Source organism: Phasianus colchicus, chromosome 10 (assembly GCF_987193195.1).
Source record: "Phasianus colchicus chromosome 10, bPhaCol1.hap1.1, whole genome shotgun sequence".
NCBI lineage: Eukaryota > Metazoa > Chordata > Aves > Galliformes > Phasianidae > Phasianus > Phasianus colchicus.
Genome location: NC_143445.1, coordinates 22,619,154 through 22,633,892, shown reverse-complemented (window position 1 = coordinate 22,633,892; position 14,739 = coordinate 22,619,154). Strand labels below are relative to the sequence as shown.

Below are 14,739 nucleotides of genomic sequence, written 5' to 3'. Positions count from 1 at the left end.
CACTTCCATATCTATACAAGATGGATGATTATTGATGTTGACTTTCATGACATGAAACATTTCTATCTCAATTTTCGGAACCATAAGAAGCCTGTTAATATCACCACCTGTTCATGCATTTTTTCTTATATGCAATAGTATCAGCATGGTCTAAAAGCATTCAAAATGCCACGAAATCAGAGATAGGACCTATAAAACAGATGAAGTTTTTCTGTCTTTTTTTTTTCCCTTTTTTTTTTTCCCCCTAACAAGGAGTGCCATATTGCAGTTACATCCATACAGGAATACATTAAAACACAGTATAATACTCATTCTGTAGGTTTGTGGAGCAAGTGCTTACTCCTATTTAGCACTTGGATAAAAAAAAGTATTGGTAGAACCTCTATATCCCTGGAGGAGATTTCAGAATATAGTTAATATAGATACCATAAAAACCAATATCAAATCTATTCCTCCATCTGTGTCATTTCTAGGACACGATCACTACACTATGCAGATATTAAGCTAACAATTTTGAGTCAAAGAGGTGAACTGCCTTTGGTGGAAATGGCTTGTGCATGCCTGTGTATCTGAAAGCCTGCCTGCTTGTTCAACTGCATTGGCTAATTTGTTAAAATATATTATCCATCCCTGCAAATGGTGTCTTATTAACATCCTAGGATTGTCATCTCTGCAGGAACACTATTAGATGCCATCATCTCTGACTCTTGTTTAAAAAAAAAAAAAAAAAAAAAAAAAAAAAAGTGAAGTAAATGATTCAATATTTTAGTGATTTCAGGAAGACATTTCCAAAAAAAAAAAAAAACCAAAAAAAAAAAACAACAAAAAAAACCCAATCTTATTTTTGTATTACTCTCTAAAAAGGTCAGATTGGGCTAATTTTGTTCCATAATTAAGTTCTTCTACTGGAAACATTCCAATCATCAGCTGAACAATTGCTATTTTATATTCTGAACAGACAGGTTATCTCTTCTTTTATCTCCTCTAAAGGAGCAGACACTAATAGAATTATGGAAGTGAGGACATGGTCTTTTGTGAGTTGAGAAAGAGATTTATTAAATTCATTTGGACCATGGCTGTGCCACATGGCTGTCCCACAAATGGACGGTGTGCCACAACCAGGCCCTGTATTTTGTGTTTAAATAAATTATAATGCTGCATAGGCTTTTCTGCCCATTTAATGATTTATGCTTCCATTCAGATAAATAATTTTCTAATGCAATTCCAATATTTTTGAAGAGTAAATAAAATAATAGAGATGGGAAAGTTTAAAGATGTTGTTAAAAACCTTAGTAGATTCAATTATATTAAGCTCTGACCTAATTTAAACATGCAAATTAATGCAGAGGGGAAGGCTAAGAGAGATTTTTTTCCTAGGGAAAGGGAACTACTACTGATGATGCAGCAGGAGTTGGATTGGGCTGGCAGATACCGAAGTGCCATTTCCTATTGCTGAGAACCAAAGCATCCTTCTGATGAGTTCTGTCTGTGGGAGGTTCCACAGCCCAGCAACCTCTGTGCCTGCATGAAAAAAGGGCGCAGAATGTCTTGCTTTGCCTGTGAGAAAATACACAGCAGCAAATACTACTCTAAAAACAAAACACATGATAGAAAATGCTCTAACATGCTGCAAGGTGGGCTGCTTTTTTTTCCTTTCTTTCTTTCTTTTTTTTTTTTTTTTTTATTTTGCCCAAACAGCTACATTACTGAATGCAGCAACATTTATGATTTTTAAATTGCCCGCCTGCTTAGGCAACGTGTTTCAGCTGTTTCCAGTTACAAATCCCTATGCGGTAAATGTCATCTTTTATTTTGCTACAAGAATACGTTGCATTGTGCAAGTAAAAATGGTTCAGTGTATAGTGGAAGAATACAGGGCAATTTGAGGGATGGCTTTATATTTCCTTTGGATTGCAGGTTCCTTGCCTAGGACTTTGGTTTGACAAGCTCTATTAATATTCAATGGTAATTGCAATCTACAGAAAATTTCAGTTGCCCTTTAGACTGTACCTACTCAGTTAGAAATGTGAGCAAGATAAGCAAATTTCAAGTAATATGGTTAAAGTTAAAGAGCACATTTGTTTTCATCTTAGACATCTCACTTGAATTTGCACCAGCTAACTAATCTGAATGAATTACGTGGGCAGCAACACTGAACATTAATGTATATGTGATATTCATGGAGCAGAGGATACTGTTCCTTGCTTTGCTGACCAGCCATTCCTAATATTAATAACATATTTTAGCAATGGATAAGGTGACTAAAAGGAATAGAGATCCTGTGAGGAAGATGTAGGAGATATAAACCATTTACTGCAATGAAAATATTCCTTCATATTCATTTGCAATACACTTCTGCTCAAGGATGACTTTTTATAAATGGCTTGTATTTTGATTTTTTTTTTTGTATAGAGGATACATTAACAAGTCAGAATCTTTGCAGGTGGATGCACTGCACTTTTAAACACTTAGAAGACAGATGCAATTAAACTTAAAACCAAAATTATGATAAGACAAAGTTCTACTGTAAAACATTTGTTAATGGGTGTGCATTCTACCTACATATATGTTTGCAAACTATACATTCTTCACCCAAGTACCAAGGTTATGTGATATGTCACATAAATTGCTCAAAAACCTATTTCTACTCTGCAAATATCTCCCATATAAATAGCCTGAACTGATTTTTTCAGCCCATGACTTTGCTTTGGGATGTGTTCGGCTTCAATTTCTGCAATGATCAAGTCGTGACTAACAAAATTTAGCTGGATGTGCTATATAACAATGATCAAAGTGATGGAAGAGACCAGGAAGGGTTCTGATATGAGGTCATTACAATTGGAAATCATCTAAAGCTGTGGATTTTTATTATTTTTTTTTCCTAACAGAGAAAAAATGCATCCCTTCAATATGGACTACACAGCTGACTTAGGGAAAACATCTCACAAACAAAGATGTTTCTGTGAGTAGCCGTTTCCACTATTCACATAACTTCAGTCACCCAGTTTAAATATTTTAACTGCCCTAATTAGGTTGTTACTGTAAAAACAGTACCTCAAAGCTAAGTGTATGAACAATAACACATACTGTGAAAACACACTACAGCTGCAATAACTCATACACTTATTGGGCTTTAAAGTGCTGCAGTTGTGAAGAATTGCTTAAACATCCCAACAGCACCAACTTCTCTGGCCTGTGCCATTGCTCCAGAAGCTAGCTTTTGGAAATTCCTAGCCGCTTCACCAAAGTCAACAATTTACAGAACTTCATCAGTTCTATATAAGAACTCATAGCTATATCCTTTGTCCTTTGGCATTTTGAAAGCATACATGGAGAAAAGTGCACGGTGGTGTAAGAACTCTGCTCTGTTTTTTCAGCATTGCTATTTTACTGCTGGGATTTTAACACTCCTCCAAGGGGTACCAGATCTGAATTAATATTAGCAAAGTGGCCACAACCTACAAAAAGGATGGTCTTTCCTTTTGGCTCTTTGAAACAGTGGAAGTTTTCAGTTCCTTGCATCTTGCCAATTTTTCTTCCTATCCCCAAAAGATGATTTTCCTCAACTCTTACAGCAGGAAGGAAGTTGCTTAGATATATCGTGGTACTCTTGGCAAGCATGCCACAGACACTGATGCAGTTAGAGATTTAATTCCAAGATTTCTCAGAATGCTGCAAGAAAACATCAAAGTTTCAGTGAGGAGATTATAAATGCCTGTTAGTGCTTTCAAAAGCTTTAGCTGCCACTTCTTCATGTGGTCCACTGCATTCTTGGCTTGTTTTTTTTATAGTGTGCCTCCAGTGTGTCACAGGAAGGCTAATGTGGGGGGGTCTCTCACATTATGAGATGCTCACCTAGCAACCCCATGCTTGCTGACAGGATCATGCTGTGTGGAAGGTCCACAAAGCAGCAGGTCGGCATCGGTTGTAAGGCCTCTCACTGGCTGTTTTCCAGTTGTGGCATGGTGGTGCTTCTTGCCAGTGCAATCCCAGCCCCTGTGTCAGATGGGATCAGTCAGTGGGTACAGCACGTGCCGAGCTTGTCAGACATGGGGCGATGGAAAGTACAGGTCAGATGTCTGTTATGGAATGGTCAGCTGTAGAGACAAGCCTTGTAGAGGGAATCCTCTAAACCTATGTGGAAGATCTGGGACTGGGGTGGGAAGTGTACACTGATCCTAGGCTCTGCAGGCAGCTCATATACAGGGAGAGCAGATAAAGGGGCGTCAGCCGCCCTCTGCTTGGCAGACCTGTGCTCAAAGCAAAGCACAGCCAGTCCCAAATGATTACCCAAGAGATCAGCTCTATGGTGGCTTATTACGGATGATCTTTACTGAAGAGTCAAATGAAAGTCTGATAATAATCTTGGAGATACTTTAAAACAGTTGTGTAAGCAACACAGCTACTCCACAAGAAGTGATCTTTAATACTGATTTCTGGATATGCCGTAAGAGGAAAAAAGTAAAGGAGGAGGCAAGTCTAGTCGCAGGGATACAGCTGCAGAAACTCATTTTAAAGGATTTTTAGTGATATGTGCTGACACATATTGGAAAGTAGAAGTAAGCCCTAAGAACTGATGGATGACATTTGGCATAGGTGGCCACAAAAAGCAGCTGGAGTATGTTTGATTTGTCTGCTTTTTTAAAAAAAAAAAATAGAGGGGAAAAAGAGATATATAAATATATATTTTTCTAGTGAAAGGAGTAGTTATCTATTAATATTTTCATCTTTGAAAAAAGGAGCAATTCTGTTGCCAGCAGATAACATCTACTTTAATGCCTTCCACAAGGGAAAATTCATACTTGTTAGTACACAACTGAGTCATGCTTTAGGGTGATGCAACTTTTGGTTTAAAGTATTTTTAAGCTGCATATAAAATTTTCACAGGATAATGAAAAACACTGTAGTACTGGATAACACGATAGCAATGCTTATATGATTTACCTTCTTTGAGTGCTTTAACAAAAAATAAGTAAAATCAACAGCCACTAACAGACAGCATAGGCAAAGCCAAATCTTATTATAGGATAAAGTGTGGAATAATAAAAACCAAACATACCCCAATCCATTGAAATATATTTAACCAAACCACAAACGATGAGGAAAGACTATCTGGGAGAATGGGAAAGTCCATAGCCAAAGCCATCACTTGACTTTCTGACTTAGTGGAAGAAAGTGCTACCCTAAGGGAGAGATTCTTGGTCTCACCAAGACTTAGTTCACAGCTGTTTACTTCAAGTAGCACGATACGCAAAATTATGTAGCCCGCAGCACAGTATTCAATATCTGCCTTCTACTTCTGCCTTTCTCCATTACCATTTTCAACAGCAAAAGCAGAAACAAGACATTAAGATATCCTGTCTGTCCTACAGTGTGCTGTAGATTTTAACATTAGATAATACAATCAAAGGCACTGTCTACAGACCTCGGTAATGATTTATAGCTAAGAGTTAACAAATATTAATATTCTTAGTGTGCAAAGTTTTAAAAATCAAAATTGAGCCCATAAAGAAGTCTCTTCTCCATTTTCATTCAAGACTTGGGCAAAATGAGTTCATTATTTTTAAAATTGCACAGATGGTACTTGAAGATCTCTCTACCCAACATATTTGAGAAATTTATGCCATATAATGAGCTGTTTAATATGTGCAGCTACTTCGAAATACAAGTAGTTCAAATTCAGATTTTGAAAGCATCATTTATGTCATGCATTTCAGCTAACCGTTCTATGCCAGAAACCACTTTTACTAACTTGGGCCTGGAAATCATTTTTGCTTTACAATGGTCATTTTGGTTTTGTAATAGTATATGTTTTCAGGAATGTCTCTCATTTTTTCAAAATTTTGAATATGCATACAGATGAGAAAAAGGTTGGATTTAATCTCACTAAAAGGAAAAATTCATAGTTAAGAAATAAGAAAATCATAATTACGAGTTTCATCGAGAGGGACAGCACCATAATTTCTTATACTTCTTCACAGTGTTGAGATGTGTGATGAGGGTCCAATCAACGTTAATATGTATTCTACAAGTTGATGAAAGGAAGTCAGAAATCTTCACGTAAAACTGCATATGCAAATCACTAGTTAGAGGCCCCCGCAGTTATTTGAAAGTGCAATCTTTCAATCAGAACACAGAAATTATGGTGCTAATTTACTGTGAACTCAAATCTCCTTATTTGAAAATAAATAGAAAAGATTAACCATCAGACCAATTTACTGAGAACGGCATTCAGAATGCCATCACTTGCATTTTTAGAACTGGAGACTATCTAAAAATAAGTCATGGTTCAGATAAGATGTAATTCAGGAGAGTCTTATGAACACAATAATACAGGTAGTGGTCATATCAGACCGCCACAGGAATGCCTTCTTGCTTTTGAATATGCAAGTTGAACAACATATGAGCCTTAAACAATCAAAATTTGACTTCTACAGTCTGAGCAGTGCAGATAGTGCAAACACAAATGTACTTTATGACTATCTTTGCCAACACGGAAAGCTTTGAGAGGCATGTGACAAAAACAAGTTGAAAACAATGATCTTCATACACGAACCTGTGCTATCCAGGTACCCATGTTGCTTTCATTGCTATTAACTCCAGAAGCATTCATATATATCTAGACAGAGGCATCAGATCTAATTTTTTTTTCTAAATATCGATCAGTAGTGGTAAAACGTGAAGTAAATAAGAACTGACTGGAATCACCATATGCCTGTTCCTTTCTCACAAGGGCATCCTGCCTATCTGAGCCTATCTGAGGTTTTGCGTTCTGCTGTATCTGAATTTCATGTTCCATAGGGCAAGATGCTTTATTTCTTCACAATGATTTTGCTGCACTGCAATACACATTTTGTGAATTAGAGGCAGGGAATTGAAGACAAGTCAAGAATAGGATAAGGAAGCTGCCACAGGGATGGAAACTGCCATTTACAAAAACAACAAAAAGACTGCTATTAAATTATTTTCCCCACCTGAATTCTGAGAGATTTGGTCACCTCTGATTGCATATCTGTTAAACAACACATTAGGATATTGAAGATGTGTATTAAAATAATACATACAAATGCTGTGCATTTCTTCAGAGCAGTCTTACAGAACACCTGCTCACACACATAGCCCCTAAATTTTCTAGCGACAGTTTAAATAAATACAAGATGTCAAATAATCTTCTTTAGTTCAAGGAAAGAAAAGGAAAAGAGACTAAAATCCACCCAAAGTTAATTGAGGCTAAAATCACTGCAGCTCCATCTATTGCAATTTCACATTGGTGCACTTCAATTAAGGCATAATAAGAGTGCAGAGTAATTTATACCCATAGATTAGATGTCGTCTGTGAAAAATCACCAGTTAACTCAAAGTAGGCTTCTGGAGCACCACGAGCACAAACGTTGTAGAACTGAGTTATGCTCTTCAGTTAGCACCTTGACAGCAGGAGAGGAAAGCCTACATTCCTTCGTTTAAAGGTATTAGTAAGAAATACTCTGTATATGTGGGCACACACAGATGCTATCAGCATGTTGGTCTTCACACTTCACTAAATAATTTCAGTTACTAAGAAGGTGCCGCCACAAAAATGCTTGCGCTGTTTCCAGTAGTGATCTCAAATGTTTATTCAGTTCCTGAAAGATAGCATTTTTACACTGTTATGTTACAATTAGAGAATCTTTGAAAGATTTCCAGCCTCAACTAAATGCACACCTCTTATTTTACATATGATGCTGCATTCTTTCAGTCTGCAATATCAAATGCTTTGCTACTATGTCATCTGAAAATATACGAATCAGGTTCGCTTCAATTCTAATTCTAAGTAATTCTAGGGAAGTGAAGACAATCTGTCCATTCAAAGCAAGTGGGCACACAATTCCATGTACTTCACCTCTTGGGATATACAGAAGTATGACTTCAGTAGCTACATTCGTAGATTTTACATCAATGCACAGCACCAACAAAACGTCTAATCTAAGTAATAATGAGTAGCATGGAGTAATTGATATTTCAGATAATTATGTATATGAGGTGACTGGAAGCTGAAGTAAGATTCTGGAAATATTTGAAAAGAAAAATGTGTGCGCATATGGCATCCAGCTCTCAATAACTGAGATTGCTCTACATTTAAAGATTTCTGCAACAAAAAAGGTTAGCAGCAACCAGTGTCCATCTGAGGTAAATATACTCTTAGAGATGCTAACTTTGCATTTACTGCTCCTATATTTGGTCCACAGTAGGAAGCCAGGTCTGCAATACTGCCCAATCGGGGAGCATCAGAGAAGAGCCTCATCTAGCATGGCTAATTTCAGCTTTTTGCCACAAGAAGATTGAAACCTAGAAAATTCTGAACTGAGGAAAATAAAAAACCAACCAACCAACCAAAACAAAACACAAAGCAAACCTAAAGTATTTCGTGCTTCTATCAAGTATTTTAAGATCTTAAACTTTTCCTTTTTCTTTTTTTTTTTTTTTTTTTGAAAGCTACTCTGCAATTATGAAGTAATATTTTGGTACAGCACAATTACATAGTCTTTGAGTAGGAGGACTCCTTTATGGGGAGGGTAAAATAATTCACTTATTCACATTTAGATGGAATTAAGTTTCTTGAAGGTAGTAAAACCCACCTGCAGCCAATCTGAGAGAAGGAAAAGGAGTCTGACGTCACAGGGAACAAATTCTCAACCCTGATCAAGAGGCAAATCTATATAGGAAAACAGTGCTCAGAAGATGACAAAATGTCAAGCACTAACTATGGGCAATGAAGAAATGTTATGGCAGAGTGACCTGCTCAGAGAGTTTTCTATTTTGCCATTAATAAGCATTTCAATACAACTCTTGTGGCTTTCTACAAAGTGCGCTGATTTCCACGAGACTGGCACTTTCACTGAAAAAGTGCTGATTTCTTTTTAACAGTTAATCAATACTACAGGTTCTAAAGGGACTTTTTAGCTTCAGATGAGTTGGTGTAAAACATAACGTGTTAATTTTCACCAAAACAGATGGTGCATGAATTAAACTTCATAGCCTCTTAAACTTCCATTCTCACTAGGTTCCTTTTGGGATTATTAGTGTTTATTTTATAAGCTCTATTCTGCAGTTAAATAGCTGAAAACACCCTGCATTATTGTTTAGGAAGATATACCCAATGGGAGTGAAATCACAGAATTTGGGCTCCCAAGGGATCATGTTATCTATAGAAACCTTGTATATGCCCCAACATTTTTTTTCCATGGTCAGTACAATGATATCTGTGCTATTTACAATGGGAAAAATTTTCCTACCAGGCCAAGTAGTACTGTTTGCTATGGAAAAGAAATAAAGCCAGAATTAGGCTACTAAAACTTACTTCTGTACATCTCTTGAAGGAAAGGCTTAGGAACTCTTAGGGCTGAAGACCGCCTCATATGAAAACAAAGACTGCAGACCATAATGACAGGTGACTTTTGCTGTTTCTTATTTTGTCAATAGCTCAAAACTCCATCCCAGACCAGGGCTAAACTATGTCAGAGAGATCAAAGCAGGATGTTCAATGCAGAGGAAAGGAATAAGCATATGGAAAATAAGCTACAGTTACAAAGGTGAAGTGGCATTAAGAGTTAATCAAACAAGGTGAGTCACAGTTTCTTGCAGGTCTGTGAAAGAACAGATTTTTGCCCATGCTGTTGAAGCATCACAACCTTCAGAAGTTCAAGGCACCCACTGAGAGGATCCCCTGTTCTGGAGCTGCTGCACCTCCAGAAGCAGAATGCCTTATTCCTCCCATCCATGCCATGCTTTTCTATGTGTTTCACAACCAAACCTGAGTCCGGGGGTCTACTCCGATTTGAGCTGTATCTGCTTATTTTAGGGTTAATGGAACAAAGTATAGATGGTCTACTAGCTGTTATTTTTTCCTATGGCACTTACTGACTTACTCTGGAACTAGAATGGTTTATAATATGCCACATTTGTACCCTCACCCCTACCTACGGTTTTAGCAATATTCAGTTCATAGGAATAAGATGACACAGCACAAAGAAGGCAGCCACAGTGGAAGAAGGAATTGAACCCATCTCTGAACTGCAAGGATGGAAACAGGTTCTTTGTTCTTCTCCCCATATCCAGGTGTGAGATTATTCACATCTCAGGAAGGAGATCACATGCAGTTTCTTTCCCCCAGCTAGAGGAGCTGTTGGACTAAAGCAAAGAAACTTCTAGAGGAGTATCACACCACTGTATTTTGAATATTTTTTGCAATCACACATCTGTATTAAAAATTCCAGAAAAACATTGTTTTAACAGACCATACAAGGTAAGTTGAGTGCTAATTCATAAAACAAATGGAGTTTTAATAGCCTTTACTATACAACATATCCCAAATGATGCAGCAGTAATTACTGTCAGATCTCAAGCAAAGTCCTGAAAAAGTTACTGAATGTAAAGAGCATCTGCAAGATTGCAACGGATTGCAATCTTGGTGTGCTTGAGATTTGTCAGAAAATGTATTTATACTCAACAGTAATTCTGCTGACTTCAAGGATTGCTTCAGCCAACAAAGGCATCTCTGACAGTGCAGTATAGAATCATGTCCCACTTCTGGCAAAGTACTGCTAGCAAAATACCAGCTGTCTTCAGTGGAGGATCAGCGTGATACAATGAGTAGATATGCTGGCTTGATTAATCTTTATATGATTTCTCAGCCTCTAACATAAGATGTGCATAACTTTATATTTGTACTCAACGGTGTAGAACATCACTTTATAGTTAAAGTACTTATGTACTTATTCTTTACTCATGAGACAGTTACTGAAGAAAGGAAGTTAATCTCTCTTCTAATTTGTTAACTTATGAAAAAGGCAGTGATGAGTTGGCTGCATAGACTGCAGAAAGGAAGTGAGCAGCTCAGCAACTAGCAGCTTCACTTAGCATCACTGTGTATATTGCTGTGTTCCTCCAAAAGAACAAAGGTACTACACAGCTTTTGCTCCTCAGTGATTCACCATCAGTCAAATTCAAAGAAAATGAACTATGATTTCAAGTTACTCATTTTTGAAAATGTTTTGCAGGTTGTCATGGTAAAATTCAGAATTAAAATGTTAAGAAATAAGCAAAGTATTTTCCTTAATGTTTAATACAAGTTTCAGTAATTTGAAAACAATATATTTTCTTCTAGGATAGAAACTAGAACTACTTTAAGTATCACTCTTTCTTCTCAAGATTATTGCTCATAGTTTGAAGACTATCGGACAGCATCACCCTGTCTGCCAAACTGTGACTCCCTCCACTGTCAGTATCATAGGCTCTGCAGGGGTGGATCTGATCAAATCTTGAATTATCTTTTTCGGTGGGGTGGGGGGGTATTTTTTTCCCCAATACTAACGATACTTGCTCAATTTTTAAATACATAGCTTACATTGAATTTCCCTGTGTCACTAGTTATATATATTAAAAACATATACGTTGAGCTCTGTTTCTTTGTAAACCATTTTTAAATATTAGTGTGTACTGCTCCAGCTATTGTTTTATACATATTGTATACATCATAGTCAACAAGATGTTATATCTCACACGTGACTGAACAGAAATAATGCTGTGCAAGGTGTGAAAAATATTTGTTTTAATACTGTAAATCTCTTCCTGATAGCTGCTGGGAACTGGCCATCTATGAGAGTTTGTCCTTCCTCCAAAAACTGTATCAAAACAGATATAGAAAAGCTGCTATGTATTATGCCAAGTAAAAAGTGTTATAGCTGGACAGTCCAAAACCTAGGCATAAGGAAAGTGAATTTGTTTGGACAACTGCATAGTGCAACACAACATTATGTATAAATGTAGGGTCAACATTTTCATTTGTGCTTTTGCATTCACAGTGCTTTAGGCAACTTAAAAGCAATTTCTCATAAACTCAGTTGGTTTGTGGGCTGTATCTCACTTTGGGGTGCTAAAGATAACGTCCCCTCTAGCTCACACAGTGCTTAGCCCAACTCTTTGGTTTGCGACTGCTTGGGGACTTCGCGCTTCCTATATTTTCCATATTTATATCCTTATCTTCTCCCATTTGTAGGAGATGTGCAACTAGAAAATTGTCCTCTGTTTTCAAAATGTGGTTGTGAACTCAACTATTTTTTATTTTAATATAAAATTATTAAAGTGAGAGCTCAGTTAACATGGTAACAGTGTTAGGATGTAAGAATGACTTATATGGAAAAGTCAACTTGAATTCAAACCTTTATCGGTTATTTCCTATGAATTTGTTCATGGGGATTTTTCCAGTGCTTTCAAGAAGAAATGATTGTTTTTTTGACGCAATGAAGCCAGTGAGCTTAATGAAGATATTTCCATTAATTTCATAGACTCTGGATTCCTCATTTAAAAAAAGGACTGAGCATTGTTACACTTCCTGCTGTTTATTGCTGTTGCAGCAAAATCTTGAATATATGTTTTAAAGCAAAACCCCTGAAGTTATTTATTCCAAAGTGATTAATTGATCGGAGAAGATGCTTATCATAAAATAATGAAAGATTTGCTTCACAGCTTCCTATTGCATCTATTTATTATTTCCAATAATATATGGGGTAGAAATGGAAGTAGCAGTTATTTCATCACTATATTGTTTTCTTTCATCTGTTTTGAAATTAGTAATCAGATTACCTTTGCATACACTCTCCGCATGGAGGTGTGAACAGAATGAACTTTTCACCCCTCAAATCTTTTATATTCAGAGCATTTGATTTCCACAAGCTAAAGTAAAAATAATTATACAATCTTTGTTCCCACTGCAGGTACCTAGCAGGTTTTAAATATAATAAATGCATTCTGGCAAAGTTAATGTACCATAAAATCAGGCAGACTGTATCACTCTTTGATACATATACCTAGAAAGCCATCATTGAAAATAACAGTAATTTATGCTAACAGATTATTCATCCATAGCAAACCCACCCTCTCTGTCAGAAAAGATATTTTAAGATACAAAAACATAATCCCCTCCTCCTGTACACTTTCTCTAAGTATATTATTTATCCAGGATGCAGTGTCTGGTTTAAGTCCTGCTTTTAGTCAATTTGATAGCATGACTGAAACACTGGAAGTCAAGTGACTCAGTGCAAGGTCACACAATGAATCTGCACCTCATGCAACCTGGAACTCGCTGCAGCCAACGCCTGCTCCTCTGCCCTACATCATCCTGCTTCCTCCTTTCAAAGCATTAGCCTCAAAAGAAGTTGCAAATTCTCTTTTCAGTCATCAAGAGTGGTCAAAGCGTTGTACAGGAGGATCAGATAGCTCTTGTGATCGGGATGCAGGGCAAACTGTGCTTGTAAAACTAACCTAAAGGGCTGCTGGCTTCGTCTTCATTGTCGCAACAGGACTTCTCTTTCATAAGACAGAACAGTGCAGATGCCAAGGTCATAATAGTATTATATGGTTCTGCCTGTGGCCACTTCAAGGTGGGTTGGCAAAGCAAAGGGCTACAGGCAGAAAAATGGAGTAATAAAGTTTAAATAGCGGGCAATAATATCCATCTGCAGCGCTGTAATGCCGATTAAGAGACTGAAAAAAATTCCCTGCATTTCTAATTGTGTTGTGGATAACACTGAGGGACCCTGTGCTGATAAACCTTACTCATGCAATCCATTTATCCTACATGTGCGACTCCACATAATGGGTTCATCTGTACAAGATACACATTCCTATGGCACTGAGTAACTATTGCAGTAGGACAGAGGGGTCGGTGCCGAGTCTGGCCTTGTTTAACATCTTCAATAATGAGCTGGATTGAAGGGATAGAGTGCACCCTCAGCAAGTTTGCTGATGAGGTTCAACAAGGGCAAGTGTAGAGTCCTGCACCTGGGAAGGAATAACTATGCATCAGTTCTGGCCATGAGACAGCAGTGTGCCCTTGTGACCAAGAAGGCCAATGGTGTCCTGGGGTGCATTACAAACAGCAAAGCCAGTGGGACCCTTGCCCTCTAACCTGCCCTGGTGAGGCCACAACTGGAGCATTATGTCCTGTCCCTTCCAGCCCCTACAGTTCCGTGATCTTACAACAGAATTTGTTACTCAGAAAACAAAAATCTTACCAATTATTATGACACAGCACAACAAAAATGGCTACCTAAAAATATCTTATTTTACACTATTAGGAGATCAACAGCAAAATCAGAATGCATTAGTCTGTGTGTCGTTATTTAGCTCATATAAAATTCCTTTGGAACCTATAGATTGATAAAGATACATGTAAATAAATCAAAGAGAAAAACAAAGAAAACACAATAAAGCCCTAAGTTTTGAAAAACAAAATATTTGTCTGGGAAAGCAAAAACCTGTGTCATTTCAACATTGCCTTCTGCCAAGCTGAATTTGTTTTGATTTACTAACCTTCTTCTCAGACATTAAAAAAAAAAAAAAGGAAGATCGTTCTTGGTCTGAAGACAGTTCTTCTCACAATTTCTTAAACTACAGACCAAAAAGCAATTAACTGTTCCTATTTACTGCTAATTTCTGATTTCCAACCCATTAAACAGAAGAGAAACTGATAAAAGTTGAAAAGGTTTCATTCAGCAGAAAGAATGCTGTAACTGCTAGCTGTGAAGAAAACTCCAGAACAAAAGAAATATTAGAAGTCTGGGAATGTATTTATACTTTTCTAGAAACAAAATGAGGCTGGGAGGACAAAGTAACAAATCTCTTCCTCTCCTAATAATTAGAGGGTCGAGAGTCAGGAAGGGGAAATCAAAAGCTGGCAATAGAGTGGTATGTCTGTGATTC

The 14,739-nt window shown here is 37.2% G+C and overlaps 1 protein-coding gene across 4 annotated transcripts in view; it reads right to left on the bottom strand.

Annotated features, from left to right (window-relative positions):
- The window catches only part of NLGN1 (neuroligin 1), a 276,854-nt gene that overhangs the window by 13,179 nt on the left and 248,936 nt on the right, over nt 1-14,739 (bottom strand). The window lies entirely within an intron of this gene.